The sequence below is a fragment of the Tamandua tetradactyla genome, chromosome 16 (genome assembly GCF_023851605.1).
Source record: "Tamandua tetradactyla isolate mTamTet1 chromosome 16, mTamTet1.pri, whole genome shotgun sequence".
NCBI lineage: Eukaryota > Metazoa > Chordata > Mammalia > Pilosa > Myrmecophagidae > Tamandua > Tamandua tetradactyla.
The window spans coordinates 43,113,766-43,130,751 of NC_135342.1; the positions used below are offsets into that span (position 1 = coordinate 43,113,766).

At 38.7% G+C, this 16,986-nt stretch overlaps 1 long non-coding RNA gene across 2 annotated transcripts; it reads left to right on the plus strand.

Moving 5' to 3' along the window:
• The first annotated feature begins 2,567 nt into the window (after nucleotides 1-2,567).
• LOC143660282 (uncharacterized) lies at nucleotides 2,568-9,885 on the plus strand. Of its 2 annotated transcripts, none has more exons than XR_013163914.1 (4): nucleotides 2,568-2,629; nucleotides 5,318-5,429; nucleotides 8,624-9,558; nucleotides 9,643-9,885. It is a non-coding gene; the product is annotated as an uncharacterized LOC143660282 (long non-coding RNA). The 2 variants fall into 2 exon arrangements; XR_013163913.1 differs by having other exon boundaries at nucleotides 8,624-8,930; nucleotides 9,448-9,885.
• The last annotated feature ends 7,101 nt before the right edge of the window (nucleotides 9,886-16,986 follow it).

Consider the following 16,986-nt stretch of genomic DNA (forward strand, 5'->3'; position numbering starts at 1 on the left):
TTAAATAGAACTTGAAAAGTAGAAAACAGAAGAAGGAATTTGCGTTTTGTTTTTTTTAATTCTGTAAGTGGAAAAATTCCCAAATGAAATTGTCTAGTAGACTTTTTAGGAATTAGGTCAGAGAAACATGCTTGGTCTCTCCACCCCTCACTAGGACTCAGTGACAGTTAAGTGGACAGTTGAGCTCCTGAGTGGATGCCACCCACAGAGCCATCCTCTACTTCCCTCTTCCCCGTTTTTGCCCCCGGAAGCTGACCCTTGCCACCTAGTTTCTCGTTGGGTTTGGCCAGTGGAAGGGCCAAGTGGGAGATCAGAGAGAGGGAGGAGAGAGAAATTGGGATATTTCTTCCTGCTCTCTCCCTGCTTCAGTGACTTTCCTTTTCCAGGGCTGCAGCTCCTCACCAGGGCCTCTCCCTCTCTCCTCCCTTCCAGCTCTCACTCCTATAATGCTCCTTCTTCCCTTGATATCTCAGGCATGTGGATGGGAGATTTGCCAATTTCTGCATTCTTGGCATCTCTTGCTGATTCGATGAACCCTGCCCACACTTCTGTAGGTTGTCGCTTCATTAAAAGCTCTCCATTTGAACTATCTGAATTACTGTTTTCCCCCTGGGATCACAATAATATACTGTATCAGTGAAGAATCTTGCCTCACCCTCAGAAACAACACATTTGTTTCATTTTATCCTTTTGTGAACCCACTGACTGTTTAAATCATGGGTCATAGCATAGAAAAAAATCACTATGAATTAAAACTTGATTTATTATAAATTCTGGTTAGCTACGATGACATTACCAAAGTGATAAATTTCAAATAAAGCTACTCATCATAAGATTAAAAGATTAACTACAGATAAAGATAATTAGGAAGTTTTCAGAATATTAAACAAAAATTTCTTAAACTTCTATGTCTCTGAGTAAATTTCATCCTATATCCTTACAGTACAAGAATGTGCTAATATCTCCCAAAAAAACACAGTAGTACTTTATGAACTCATAAAGTTATTTTGTGTTTTTTAAATATGAAAATCTTATCAAAATGTGTTTTACTATTGGGACAGTATAACAGTGACTTATTTTAATTTCTTATGCTTGTAGATTTTGTATCTATTCATGTTCTCAACAAATTTTATTCAGGTTTTATTGTGATTATATAAAATGAGTGATGTTTAAGATTTTAAAATAACAGGTTGAAAGCAAAACACAAAGTATATTTCAATATATAAATACTTATGAGGGAATCCTTTTAGTCATCCACTCAATTTAACTATGCATTTCATACCTCATGGGTAGTACTGTTTGAGGTCCTTACCAAAAGACTATTAAAGGCTAATTAGGGGGTGGGCCTCGGTGGCTCAGCAGGCAGAATTCTCACCTGCCATGCTGGAGACCCAGGGGAGACCCGGGTTCAGTTCAGTTCAGTTCCCGGTGCCTGCCCATGTATTTAGAAAAAAAAAAAGGATAATTAGGAAACAGGAAACACAAAATAATCTTTGACAGTAAGCTGTCAAAAGGTATCAATCTTTGACAGTAGATGACAACAAAAGTTAGAATAAGTCTGAAGAAAACATTCCATTAATCCTAGTTTTTACTGGTATAGAAGAGCAGGCTGAATTGAATTTCTTCTGTGTCCTCTGGTTGTTGTGGTAACATACTGCATGCTGTAACCATTTTAGGTAGTGATAGGTGCACCGAAATTTATTTATGGTTTTGCTACCATATTTTTCTGTCTTCCATTACTATGAAATTGGTCCCCATATTTACTGCACCAACAATGTCAAGATATTGGGATATTATTGCAGAGACTACCTTGGCCTTTTTACAGTTCAGAATGTTGGCGTTCCTTGAGCCTTAACTTTTGGCACTTAACCTTGATGGAGTTAGCTCCTCTAGTTTACAGGTCAAGGCCCAGGGAGCGTGAGTTCCTCTGAGACAGCACATACAAACACAGTGGTGCTTTTCCAGGCAGCCCTTCACCAGTGGCTTTTCTTCTCTTGTGCAGAACTCCGGGCGATTATTATCTTTGTTTGATTTTGATAGATGGGTTCCATTAAAGTCCTTACCCCCAAATTTAAAACTATTTACACACCTCCCTATATAGCAATATACACAGTCGGCACAATTTCACAAACATATCACAGCTCCCTTTTCTATATGTATTTAGTCAGTCAATAAATGTGTAGTAGACATACTGTGTAGCAGGTGTTGTTTCTTATGGAGACTGGGGATATGTCAGTGAACAAAAGCAGCAAAACTTTCTTCCCTCCGTAGAAGGTATCTGAGGAAGAGATCTGATTTTATAGCAGTCATGTTATTCTCATTATTAATTTTGCTATTGTAATAGTAAGGTTAAACTGTTCCTCATTCTACTGATCAGGAATGCCACCATTTATACAGGCCATTAGAGAATTATGAGAGCCAGTTTTCTCTGCTGACGCATCCTTAAAAAGACACCTCACATCCTGGGAGTTGGCTATTTTTTTATATGACACTTAATTTTTTTTATCATTTCTACCTTGGTATTTAATTGAAAAATCACGAACATTATAAATTTTATGTTGTCATTTCAGTTTTTTAATTTAAGAGACTTCAAGGACTGATTCTGGCTGCATGTAAATTAAAGATGAAGGTAATTATTGTGTTGCATTGGTACATTTTGTTAATCGAGAGTGGTTTGCTGTTTTTTTAGTCCAAGAAAAATTTTTTTAAATAAATTTTAATGTCCTCTTTAAATATCCCTTAGTTTATAAATATTCTGTTTTTAAGCATGCTTTCTGAGAAAAGAATTTGATGTCTATGTTTGAAGTCAAAAATAGGATGCTCAGAGACTGTTTTTCTGATTTAGCCTTCCTTCCTTCCCTCCTTTACTTCAACAAACCAGCACTTTGCCCATCTGACCTTACAGCACTGTCTTGTGCTGAAGAAGTATATACGTATATCCCTTTTGAAGGGCTTCAATTTTTCCACTCTTATGACTACATGAATATTTTTTGTATTCCTTTTCTCACTCTCCTCCCCAAGCCCTGGGGAGAGTAGGGAAGGGAGCCTCTGATATTGTGCTTGTGTAAACATAATCTCCATGTCTTGCATCTTTATAAATGATTTTTTGTATTATGCTGGGACAGTAGATCTTTAAATAGAATACTCTCCCATGGAAATCACCCACAATGCTGAGAGTACACCTTGCAAAAGGTGAGTCGAATATAGTATGCATCCTCAGCATTGCATAGAAGCTGAAGTTAGGGCTCTCTGGAATATCAAAAACAAATTTATGCAGTTCATTAGTGTAAGGAGTCACAGAAATAATAGGCCTCCATTACCCAAAGATGAAACAAAGAGCTACCATACAAGCTCAGACATGCAGCATTAAAGGCGAGCCATGTTCGAAGGTTCTCATTTACTCTGTAGAAACCCACCTGTCAATTTGCACCAGTTTTCTTGAGAGCATATGTCTCACTGTGCAACCAAATGCGTGTTTACATCCTAGTCACTTGGCAGAAATTCTGTGAGTTACTTCAAGGTCCAATTTAGGCTGAAGCATGGAGCTGGCGAATAGATGGGCTTTGGTACTCCAAAGAAATGACCCTACTGCAAATTTAGAGAGATTTTTCTCTTTTTCCCAAATTATTGTCACTAGATGGGACTACATTTTTCACTAGAAGATGTAGTCTTCTTTAATGAACATAAATATAAAGGCCTGAGTCAGTTTGGTCGTTCCCAGTCATTCTCAGTGAGAACGTGCTTGTTTCTATTCAATGAGATGGAAAGTGTGTATGACTCTTAATCATATCTCTGTGGCCTAATGAATTATTTCCCCATATATTTGAGACTATTTCCAAACGATAGCTCTTTAAAAACTCCATTTGATGTGAAATGATAAAAAAAAGCCAAAATGCAAAATTTTATTTATAGAGTGTGTTTACATAGTTATAAAATTTTGTAAACTGTGTTTATAGATGAAGACCAGTAAAGTGTATAGCAACATGTTGAGTGATCATTATGTTTGGTTAAGGCTGTGAGTATTTTTTAACCTTTTCTAAAAAATGGTTTTGGTATTCCTCCATTCCCAAACCTCAGTCAATGTGTTTTTAAAAAACTTTGTATTGTGGTAACACATAAACAACTTCAAAACTTTCCACTCAACAACTTTCAAATGTAAAATTCATGGGTATTAAATACATTCACGATATTGTGCTACCATCAGGAAACATCTGTTACCTCAACCTTTTTATCCCCTCCCACAAGCTCTGTATCCATTAGCAGTAATTCCTTCTTCCCCTCCCGGGAACCCCCTGCCCCTGGTAACCTATAGTGTATGGAATTTGCCTCTTCGAGGTGTTTCATAGAAATGAAATTGTACAATATTTGTCTTTTGTGTCTGGTTCATTTCACTCAACATGATGTGTCTTCAGGATTCACCCATGTTGTAGAATGTATCAGACCTTCATTCTTTTTAATGGCTGGATAATATTCCATTGAGTGTATACACCACATTTTGTTTATCCATTCGTCTGCTGATAGACATTTGGGCTGTTTCTACCTTATGGCTACTGTGAATAATGCTGCTATGAACATTTGTGTACAAATACCTGTTTGAGTTCCTGCTTTCATTTCTTTGGAGTATTTGCCAAGAAGTGAGATTCCTGAGTCATATGATAATTCTGTTTTCAACCTTCTTAAGACTCACGAAACTGATTTCCACAATGGCTGCACCATTTTACAATGCCATCTACAATGTTTAAGGGTTCCAGTTTCTCCACGTCCTCACCTCATCCTGTTTTGTTTTTGTTCTGTTTTTTAATAATAGTCATCCTAGTGGGTGTGAAACAGCATTTCACTGTGGTTTGATTTGCATCTCCCTGATGGCCATGATGCTGAGCCTCTTTTCACATATGTTTTCACCTCTTGTATATCTTCTTTGGAGAAATGTCTATTCAAGTGCTTTGCCAAGTTTTTGATTTGTCTTTTTAGGAGTTTCAGTAACTGGTTTTTTAGATACTTACAGTTTTCTTGGGTACTTACAAGGGATTTGCCATTTTATAATATTAAAATCCACATAAGATCCATTGGTACCATCAAAGCGATTTTCCCTCTTTAACCTTGCAAACCACAAATGAGGATGCTCATAGAAGTGCCTCTTAGGCTTATAGTTTGCATTCACCAATAAATCACTCATACTTGGAAATAGAAATCCTTTGTTCTCAACACAAATACATCTCTTTCAGAGGTAGTTCTCTTTTATGAGTGATGTTTGATGTCTAAGAAACTAGGATAACCTTTATTGTGTGTATTGCTCTAATCAAACATTATTTTGTAGGGTGGACTCAAGGTTACATGTTTAAGAAAAGCATCAGGCTAATTCCATTAGGAAAATCATCTTATTCACAAGCCTTTAACCATTGAAAAGACACCATTAGCAGCCTACACAGGTATGTATAGTTATTTAAAACTAACAATTTTAGTTTGACAATTTGACAATTAATAAAACAAAATAATAGCTTACAATTTTCAGAATTCTGTCTATTAAAAACCAGCACACCTTTCACAGACCTGTGTGTACTCAGACCTCAATATGAGGCTTTCAGGTGATCATTAGTATCAAATTATGGGATTTCTAAATATAGTCTGTGAAGGTAAACTGATTTGCCCAAGGTCATTCAACTGGTAGGGATGAAATTATTTTCTGCCCCACCCCTTCTGCTTTGAAAACCTGTCTACTTTTTCCTGCCATGTTGTCTCTAAAAGAAAATTCCTGCTGAATTGAATGATGGTGATATGTTTCAATTAGTAGTTAACTCTAACTTTAAACATGAAGTCTTCCTTTTCATGTTAATTGATGAGGTTTTGTTTGAAAATTCTTAAAGATGGCAAACCCCTTTCCCTTTCTTCTTTCTCCTGTTTGCCCCAAAATGGTGTTCTGTATATATTACTGCCACATAGTTAGCATTCATGTTATGCTTTTCCATACCTTTTAATCATTTTTACAGCTATTTACATAACAATTTCCACTTAAAAAAATTTTATTTCCACTTTAAAAAGTTATTACAAAATGCACCAAGAAAAGAGAAAGCAAAGCAATAAACTATAAGCAGTTATGTAAGTGATACTTTTGTGATCCAACATTTTGGAAAATAAGGGCAAAGTGTTACTGATTTGCACTTCTTTTTAATATCTTTTTTATGTCTTTCATTGTGTAAAGATAAATTCACGTGCTTTAAACCTGGGTCACAACAAAACGATAGGGCATTTATTTTTCTCATTTTCACACTATCCAAATTTCTCAGCTATAGGAAGAATTCTTATTTTGTATCTGGTAATCTGCTGGTGGTTAGAAGTAGGTACACCCTTTTGTAAAACATATATTAATAACATACTGAGAGGTAAGTTGACATTTCACCAGTGTGCAAAGTGATCCAATGGATTTAAATTTATAATTTGTGCATAGTGCTCTCCCCAATTGAAAATTTAACAGAATAACCTAATTAGTTTGTTAACAGTTTGTGAATCATTCATATGTTCCTTGCGTTTTGCAGCTTTAAGTTTTGAATATTTTAAAATCCTATTTCATTGAGCTATGCTGTTGTTATTTCTTGCCCATCACTTAACAGAAAGGTCCTTTATCCTGTTGCCCCACCCCACCCCATCTTTGTACATTTCTGCAGCCACAAGCGGGTTGGCTTGGCTTGTCCTCTGACACCATCCAGCAAGAGCTTTATTTGTTTGAAGACCAGTCTCATTTTTCTTGATGTTTCGAATCAGATGGAATATGAATTTTCTTCACGCACTATGCTCAACTAGTAATGTTGGAAAGTGTCCTGTGATAATTTATTACTTCCAGACATGGAAGTCCCTTGAGGATACTGTTTCTGGGTAGAAACACCTAGGCATCCACATTTTTAACCTAATAAACTAAAACTTAGTTAACAATGAATTTGAGATGTGTAAGATTTTTCCTAAGATGTGGTTTTGATTTTGCTCTTGTCTGGTGTTCCAAAATGCATTTGCCTTATTTTCACATTATGTTGGAAACTTAGTGTGAAAGCACATACCAAGTGGTGCACCCAGGTCAGCAGACTTTAATTAAAGTCAGTGCAGTCACATTTGTGTATTTGTGTGGTTTTTAGTTCACAATGCTTACTGTTTATTTGGCTATCAAATTGCATTTTCCCATGTTAACAAATTGTGAATTATAAATATAAAGATTGATGTACTTAGCAAACTGAAATATAGGAGTATATACACAAGGTATAAAAACAATGAAGTGTTTAAAACAATGATTTGATCTGAAAATACATTCTGTCTTTTCCACTCAAAGTTTCTTTACCAGTTAAAGAAAGTTTAATTTAGTTTTTGAGTCCCATGCCAACAGATAAAATATTATAGTGAACCATGGTTTTAATTACCTTGAAAAATGGCACATCTATTCTGTAGTCAGTATACCAATTTTTTACAAAAGACAAAAGGAGACCTCACCAACCAGAAAAGTCTAGATCCCAGCAATCCAAATACCATTCAAAGCAAATAGTTCATCTAATAACTAGAACTAAATGTTAGGCCTCATAGTACCTCAACATCCCCTAAATAAGTTTTAATAATAGGGTAAGGCTCTGTAGTAGAGAGAAGCATATCACGGTTATGTATATAAATTATTAACCTTTTCTGTTCTGACTTTTGCCTTTTGAAAGAGCTAAGGATGGTTACAGCAGAGAGTTTATTTTCAATGCCCTAAACATCCCTTTAATACCATATATTTTACACTCTTTGGTTTTAATAACTAATATAATAAGTACCAAGCACTATGCTGTTTTTACATGCATGATTGTGGTTAATCATCAAAGAAATTCAATGAAGTAGGTATTTTTGTTGTCTCATTTTAAAAATGAGGAAACTAAGGATAAATAGATGACCAAGGGCTCCTCTAGAAGGCACTGAGCAGGGATTTCAGTCTGCTTCAGGCAGACTCCAGAGACCTTGCTCTTAGCTCCCAGGCAGTGCATCTTTCTGAGGCATACATCACACAAACCTCATAATCAACTTTATGAGATGTGCCAGATGGATATTATTATCCCTATTCCACAGATGATAAAACTGAGATCCCAAGATTTCAAATAGATAGATAGCTACAAGCAGTGCTGGGACTGTACTCTGTCTCTATTCTAGAGTATACTGCAGAGTGCAACTATACTGTACTCTATGTCCAGTGGGCCTCCTTCTTATACCAATCTAGAGAGAGTGTGTTTTATACATTTGTTTCTGGTTTGGAATGAAATGTTCTCTGGGTCTCTATTTTGATCAGTGATTCCTCTAAATTGCACCCCACTGTAGCAGGGATGACATAAGATAACTCTGTTCACACCATCTCACCCCCAGAGACATAAGAGGTAGAGCTGGCCAAATGTAAAGGAGGCAATTTGTCTTGGTCAGTACTAGCTTCCCCCTTCTCTGCCTTTTATTACACAGGAACATTCCTTTTCTCTGTAGTTCATTAGTGGCCTCATGCTCTTAAGCATCTCCCCACTGTAAAAATAGAAAAGGACCTGTGAGTCATTTACACTTTAGCATGAATGTGCTTTTGTGACTTCACCAAGGCTGTTTGTGCCTAACTCTTTTTCTCTGACTGCAGAATGGAAGTCTTTGGACTACCCTGGCTCCTTCCCCAAGAAGAATTAGCTGGGAATTGTTGGTCTAGACATCGGGATCACAAGAGACACATTGCCAGCAGCTGCTTGGGCTGCAGAATTGCTGCAGATCTGGACTCTGGAGCAGCTTTTACTGAGCAATGGGACTCTCAGCCCAAGCACTCTCGCTTCTCCTCTCTCTGCTTGAGCTCATTGGACTCCTGCCTTCCATCTCCTTCCAAGTTGTCAGGAACTCAGATAATGTTCTCCATCCTTCCAGAGTTCTTTCCTCTACCTGGGGCCAATGACACGGTATCTGAGCTACCCTCAGGAATAGCCACAGGCTTACAGTGCTTGTCTTCTGTTGTCTGCTACTTACTGGCACCCAGGGAGTCAGAACATGACTGGTGGGGTGTAGTGGGGGGAGGGTGTTGTTGTAGAGTAAGAAGGGCCTGTGAAATGGAAAGGAATGCATGAGTGGGCCAGAGAGACTTCCACCCAATCACTAGGGTGCTATCTTAGTTTGGCTCCCTTAGAAACAGACATGAAGACAAGGTTTCAAGTGCAAGTAATTTACCCAAGAGATGACTCCATAAAAATACTGGTGCATTAGGTCACTTACCACTGTGGGTGACCCATTGGGGAGCTTTGGAACTCAGAGTAGAGCATAGGCATCAGAGTTCTTGTCCATGCCCTGAAGATGAAAGATGAGGATTTTATCCACCAGTTCTCTTTAGTCACTCACCAGAGCTTCTGGGCTGGGGCTGTTAATTTTTTTCCTCAATTCCAGTGTGCTTCTTTGGGTCACAGAGGCTTTCTTTAATTTCAGAAAAAGCCTTCAGGCAAAGAGATCCAGATAGTAGAGTTGGGAGTCACTGGAGCACACTGAAGCAGTGAGGTTCAAGGACTACGGGAAGACACCCAAATGCTTCTGCCTCAGGTGTTGTAGGTGGTAGAGGGAATGCAGAGAGCCTTACTTACTTGAGACTGACTTTAATAATGTTTTCTGTATCTATCCACTAAGGATTCAGGTATTACTATCGTCAGGGAAGCCCATCACCAACAATGGCTATTACAGGTGAGGAGAACTGACAACGAAGAAGGGGAAAAACATGAAGCAGTTGGCTTGGCTGAACACAAGTAAAGACTTACAGCATTGATGTGGACTGCTTAGTATTAATGTCTGATGATAATACTGCATAATAATTATTATGTGTCAGATTAACTGTTGTAAATTTTATAACAACATTAAATTTTACCCACATGCTCAGCCTTCATAATTTATTGCTTATGTAGTATGGTTATGACTTTTAAAAATTCTCCAAGACAGTGTTGGCTTGATGACCATATTGCTCATCCATGAGTCTAGTTTCTCTTTCATTTGACATTTTCATATTACACAATAATCACCACTGTCTCTCCTCTAGTGCTGCCAGTGACAAAACACTTTCACTTTCCCAATAATTGTGGCTGAAGGGATTATGCCTCTCTCTGTACCAGTTCTCTTGCCACATATTATTGATTAACTCAATCAACTTTTATTAGACCCTGTAGTGGTTAAATTTATGTGTCAACTTAGCTAGGTTATGGTGTCCAGTTTGTTCAAAAAAGCATCAACCTGATTATTAGTGCTAGACTATTTTGTAGATTTAAATCATCAGTCAGTTGATTACATCTATGACTGATTGCTTCTAGATTCAACAAAGGAGATTGCCTTCTACAATGAAAACTCATTCAATCAGTTGAAGACCTTAGAGTGAGAAATGAAGATTTCAACAGTCAGGAAGAATTTTTCAGCCAGTCAGTTTCTCCTGGGAATATCATAGAAACCTTCATTGGAGTTTACAGCTTATAGTCTGCCCTATGGAATCCAGACTTGCCAAATTCCTATGAGCCAATTCCTATGATAAATCTCACAATATTTGTTGGTTCTGTCTCCTTGGAGACCCCTTCACTAATACAGATTTGATACCAATAGTGGTTCTTACGAAATAGGATCTTAAGGATGAGATTTCTGAGTTGGTTCTGGGGTTTTTGGAATTGGCTCTCTAATCTGATTAGATTAAAGTCACTAAGTCTATTTCCAGTGATCATGATGGCACAGATAGTCCATGGTGTGAATTGGCAATAGAGATATGCAAAATATCACAATGGATACTGCTTCCCAAGTGCTTATAAGGCTTTGGGTGATAGCATATTTGGTATCTTGCCAGAGTTTTGAAGAATTAAAAAGTATAATGATATTGGCTGGTTGTTCCTAAATATGCTGGATACAGTTGTTAAATAAAGAGATAAGCTCAAGGCTTCAAATTTCTAGTCAAAACATTGCATGCAGGGCATGAACATTTCTATGTGTTCCCAGAAAGAAACTATGCTTATAGCTGCTGTCTTGAGATTCCTGAAAAAATGGACCCACAGTCTCATTATGTTAGTGGCTGAATTACAATGTTAATTTAATTCCCAGCCTTCCAGAATGACTGCTGTTAAAGTAAGGGCATTGATTGGGAAGGAATGGGATCCTCAAAATGGGAATGGAGACATACAAGCTGATGATGATGACATTGGGGATATTGAGACCCTAGATTCTTCTTAGTCTTTTTTGCCAGATAAACCTGTAATGGTCCTCCATGAAGAATCAGCCATCCTGCCTACACCTGAAAAGATTGGACCTGCTGTTGTCTGATAAGCCTATAACTGCCTCCCCTGAGGAAAGAGCCCTCACACCTCCATTTGAAGAAATTAACCCTTTTTCACCAGATGAAACTGTAATGAAATTCCCTGGGGTACTTGGCTTGCAAGATACTTACTCCTAACTCCTCTCATGACTCATCCCCACCACCCTCTTTTGTTTGAGCCTTATAACTAGACTGAAGTATCCATAGGCCCAGAAAGGTGAGATACAAAGTATGACCCATGGGAATCATGCGAAAGAATGCATGATTTTTCCAATTTACATAGAAATTTAGGGGAATACATGTAGAGATAGATATTAAGGGTGTACGATAATGGAGATAATGGTGGAAGGAACATGAAGTTGGATCAGGCTGAATTTATTGATAGAGGCCCACTAAGCAGATATTCTGGATTCACTGCTATAAGCAATGAGCTTAAGGAATAAGCTTAAGGAATTAGAGAGGGTCTGCCAGTTTCTTTGAGTAATTGGCTGAAGCATGGACAAAAAGATGGCCTACATTATGAAGTTGAAATGCCAGAACTGTTCCAGTATAATTTAGATGAGAGAATCCAAAGGCTTAGAGAAATTGAAATGCTACAGTGGATTTATTAGATAAGACCTCCTCACCTACTGCCAGGAATGTCCAAAGGACACATCTTTCAGCAGGACTGTGAGAAATAAATTTGTGAGGCTAACTCTGTCAACCCTAAAGAGCTCTGTGGTCGCTCTTCTCTGTAGGTCATATACTACTGTGGGAACTGCTGCCACTGAACTTGTATCATTAAACACAATGGGGATGATCAGATCCCAGGTTGGTAGAAGCCAGGTGACAATCACCACAGACAAGGAGGGTGTGGTTACCATGATGGAAAAAAAGCCAAAGCAGTACTTAGAGTGGTCTGGCTCACAGAGACCTATGGCATTGGTTAGTTGATCATGCGGTATATGGAAGTGAAATAGATGGGATGTCTACTAAATTCTTATTTGATCCATATAAAAGTTCAAGTCAACTGGATACAGGTCTAACTGAATCACCAAAACAGAGTCATGACTCCTCAATCAATTCCCAGATTTGAGTTTATAGACCCAGAACTCCTTGAATGAGGCTAAGGCTGGGTCCCCTTTAGCAAGAGCCTTGCTATACTGCCAAAAACTTATACTGTTAATCTTTCTCCCAAACTTCCCCAAAGGGACTGATACTGAAGGCCTTTTACCAGGATGGACTGTGTATTGGGGAAAAGAAAATGATGAGAAATTTGGGGGATCATTAAGACACAGCCTCAGAACTTACATTAATTTCAGGAGCCCCAAAACACTGTTGTCCACCAGTCAGAGTAGGGGCTTATGGAGTCCAGATGATCAATGGAGTTTTAGCTTAGGTCCATCTCACAGTGAGGTCAGTGAGTCCAGGACTCTTTCTGTGGGTATTTCCTCAGTTCTATAATTCATAATTGGAATAGACTGTTCAGAAACTGGCAGCACTCCCATATTGGTTCCCTGACTTTATGGTAGGCAAGAATAAGTGGAAGCTACTAGAACTGCTTCTACCTAGAAAAACAGTAAATCAAAAGCTATACCTCATTTCAAGATGATTTGCAGAGATTAGTGTCATCATCAAGAACTTGAAGGATGTAGTGGTGGTGACATCCCCATTCAACTCTCCTATTTGGCCTGTGTAGACAACAGATGATCTTGGAGAATGGAAGCAGGTTATAAACTTAATCAGGTGATGATTCCAACTGCAGCCACTGTCACAGATGTGATATCATTGCTTGAGAAAATCACTTTTCCTGGTAACTAGTGTGGGGCATATTAAGATGTCCCTTCTAAGGTGAAGGATAAGTTGTTGCACCTTCTATGACCAAAAAAGAGGCAAAATGCTTAGTTGGTCTCTTTGGAGTCTGTAGACAACAAATTTCTCATTTGGGTGTGCTACTCCAGCCCATTTACCTGAAAAGCTGCTATATTTGAATGGGTACAAGAGCACGAGGAGGCTCTGCAACAGGTCCAGGCTACTGTACAAGCTGTTCTGCCACTTGGACCATATGATCCAGCAGATCCAATGGGGCTGAAGTGTCAGTGGTAAATAGAGATGCTGTTTGAAAGACTTTGGCGGGCCCCTATAGGAGAATCACAGCATTGACCCTTAGGATTTTGAAGCAAAGCCTGGCCATCCTCTGAAGATAACTACTGTCCTTTTAAGACCAAATTTTGACCTGCCACTGGGCCTTAATAGAGACCAAACATTTAACCATGGGTCCCAAGTCATTTTGAGACTTCCACTGCCCATCATGAACTGGGTGCTGTCTGACCTACTAACCTATAAAATTAATTGTGCACAGCAGCACTACATCACCAAATGGAAGTGATAAATACAAAATCAAGTTCAAGTAGGCCCTGGAGGCCCAAGGAAGTTACATGAGGAATTGGTCCAAATGCCTATGGCCGCCACTCCTGCCACATTACCTGCTCTTTCCCAGCCCACAGCTGTGACTACATGGGGAGTTCCCTATGGCCGGTTGACTGAGGAAGAGAAAACTTGGGCATGGTTTATAGATGGTTTTGCACAATATACAGGTATCAACCAAAAGTGGACAGCTGTAGCACTATAGCCCCTTTCTGGTATGCCCCTGAAAGACAGCAGTGAAGGAAAATACAATGCTTCAAGCATAGCACCTGGTTGTTCTTTTGCTTGGAAGCTGAAATGGCTGGAGGTGCATTTGTATACTGATTTATAGGTTGTGACCAATGGTTTGACTGAATGGTCGGGGACTTGGAAGGAGCATGATTAGTGACAAAGAGATCTGGAGGAGAGATATATGGATAGACCTCTCTGAATGAGTGAAAAACTGAAGATATTTGTCTTCTGAGGTAATGCTACCAGAGGGTGACCTCAGCAGAGGATTTTAATAAGGTGGATAAAATGACCCATTCTGTGGATATCAGTCAGCCTCCTTTCCTAGCTTCTCCTGTCATTGCCCAATGGACTTATGAACAAAGTGGGCATGGTGGAAGGGATGGGATTATACATGGGGTCAGCAACGTGGACTTTCACTCACTAAGGCTGACCTGGCTACAGCCACTGCTGAATGCCCAGTGTACCAATAGCAGAAACTAATATTCCAGCACCATTCCTCAAGGTAGTTAGCCTGCTACCTGGGAACATGCTCATGGAATTCACTGGTCTTAATTATGTTCTCCCATCATCCTTAAGCAGCTGAATTGCTAAAATAGTGACAGGTTGATTACACTGGACCATTTCCATTTTATTCTTACTGGAATAGATACATACTCTGGATATGGATTTGCCTTCCCTGTACACAATGCTTTTGCTAAAGCTACCATCTGTAGACTTACAGAATGTCTTATCCACCATCATCGTATTCCATACAGCATTGTTTCTGATTAAGGAACCCTCCTCAGAGCAAATGAATTGCATGAAACAGGAACATGCTCATGGAATTCACTGGTCTTAATATGTTCTCCCATCATCCTTAAGCAGCTGAATTGATAAAACGGTGTAATAACTTTTTGAAGACTCAATTATATCACCAACTGGATGGCAGTACCTTGCAGGGCTGGTGCATTGTTCTCCAGGAGGCTGTATATGCTCTAAATCAGCATCTACTCAGGCAGGCAACGGTGGCTCAGTGGCAGAGTTTTCACCTGTCATGCCGGAGACCCGGGTTTGTTTCCCAGTGCCTGCCCATGTAAAAATAAATAAGTAAGTAAGTAAGTAAGTAAGTAAGTAAGTAAAGTAAGTAAGTAAAGTAAGTAAGTAAGCAAGCAAGCTAGCCAGTAAGTAAGCAAGTAAGTAAGAAAGAAAGTAAGTAAGTAAGTAAGTAAGCAAGTAAGTAAGTAAGTAAGTAAGTAAATCAGCATCTACTCTATGATGCTGTTTCTCCCCTACCCAGGATTCATAGGTCCAAGACTCAAGAGGTGGAAATGGGAGTGTTTCCACTGACTATTGCCCCTGCTTCTCCACTAGAAAAATTGCTGCTTCCTGTCCCTACGACCTTATGCTCTGCTGGTCTATAGATCTTAGTTCCACCAGGAGACACATTAATGATTCCATTAAACTGAAAGTTGAGACTGCTTGCTACCTGGGCACTTTAGGCTTCTCAGGCCTCTGAATTACTAGGCAGATAAGGGAGTTACTGTACTAACTGGAGTGGTTGATCCTGACACAAAGGGGATATAAGATTGCAAGTACACAATAGAGGTAAGGAAAAGTTTGCCTGGAATACAGGAGATTCCTTAGGGTGTCTGTGAGAACTACCATGCCCTATGATTAAAGTCAGTGGAGAACTACAGCAACCCAATCGAGACAGGACTACTAATGGCCCAGAACATTTAGGAATGAAGGTTTGGTTCACCTCATCAGGCAATAACCACAACCAGTTGAGGTGCTTGCTGAGGGGAAAGGGAATATGCTATGGGTAGTAGAAGAACATAATTATAAATCTGAGCTACATCCACATGACCAGTTGCAGAAATTAGGACTATAATGGCTATGAATATTTCTTCCTTGGTTTTGCTATGAATATATTTGTATAAATACATAAAGCAAATATCTTTGTTCCTTCCCTATTTTATCCTCTTATCCTATGACTGAACTAACTTCATGTCGTATTATTTAAATTGGAGAATATCAAGTTTCAGAGTAAATATTGTCCGAGGACTTGTATCTTCTTCTAGCAAAGAAAATGTTTCCTGTTATATACAGGACTGTTGAATTATGCAAGGTGAACATATAATTGTTATTGTTTTTACTTAGAGATTAAGTATGGTTTAAGGAGATGTGATTGGGTGCCAAGTTGACAAAGGGTTGACTATGATGATTAAGTTCATGTGTCAACGTGGCTAGGTTGTAGTGTCCAGCTGTTTGGTCAAGGAAGCACTGACCTGATTGCTTCTTTGAAGATAGTTCATGAATTTGAATCATTAGTCAGTTGATTGCATATATGGTCAGCTTCTGGCTGAAACCTTCATTGGAGTTTCCACCTTGTGACCTGCCCTATGGACTTGCCAGTCTGTGAGCCAATTCTTATAATAAATCTCATAATATTTACATGCATATATATGCATATATCCTGTCAGTTCTGTTTCCCTGGAGAACCCTGACTAATACATACCCGTACCACGTAATTGTCATTGTTCCCTGCGGTGTGAGTTTAGATATGGATAAACCTTATTCTGTCCTTGAAAAGCTCATGGTCTGGTAGAGAATCACACCATTTTAGAAAAATCATTCAAGAAGGAAGCAAAACGAATAAGGACTAGACGTTTTCTATTTCCCTAGGTGTGGAATAACAAAGCTGCTCCTGTATTTGGTTTCCAGAAAACATCTCTAAAGCTACCAGTCATCATTTTATACTTTCAGAAACGAATAGTGTTGTAAGATAGTACTCATTTTATGACCTTCACTTTTTGTGCTAGCTGAGAATTTGATAAATGAAAGTCATTCACTTGTAAAATGTAAGTGCTTCCTTTAGCCAACTGCACAGTGGTAGCGCCTTTTTAGAATCCAGGTCTAAAGATGTAATCAGACCTCAGGTCCACACACTTAACAAAAAGCCAACTAGAAGAACTTTACTATTTACAACAAAGGCAAAATGCTATCAAGAATAGGTTTAGTGCCACAGGAAGCAGGACCAAATATATTCTTGAAGTTTATAAGATTATATAAAAAAG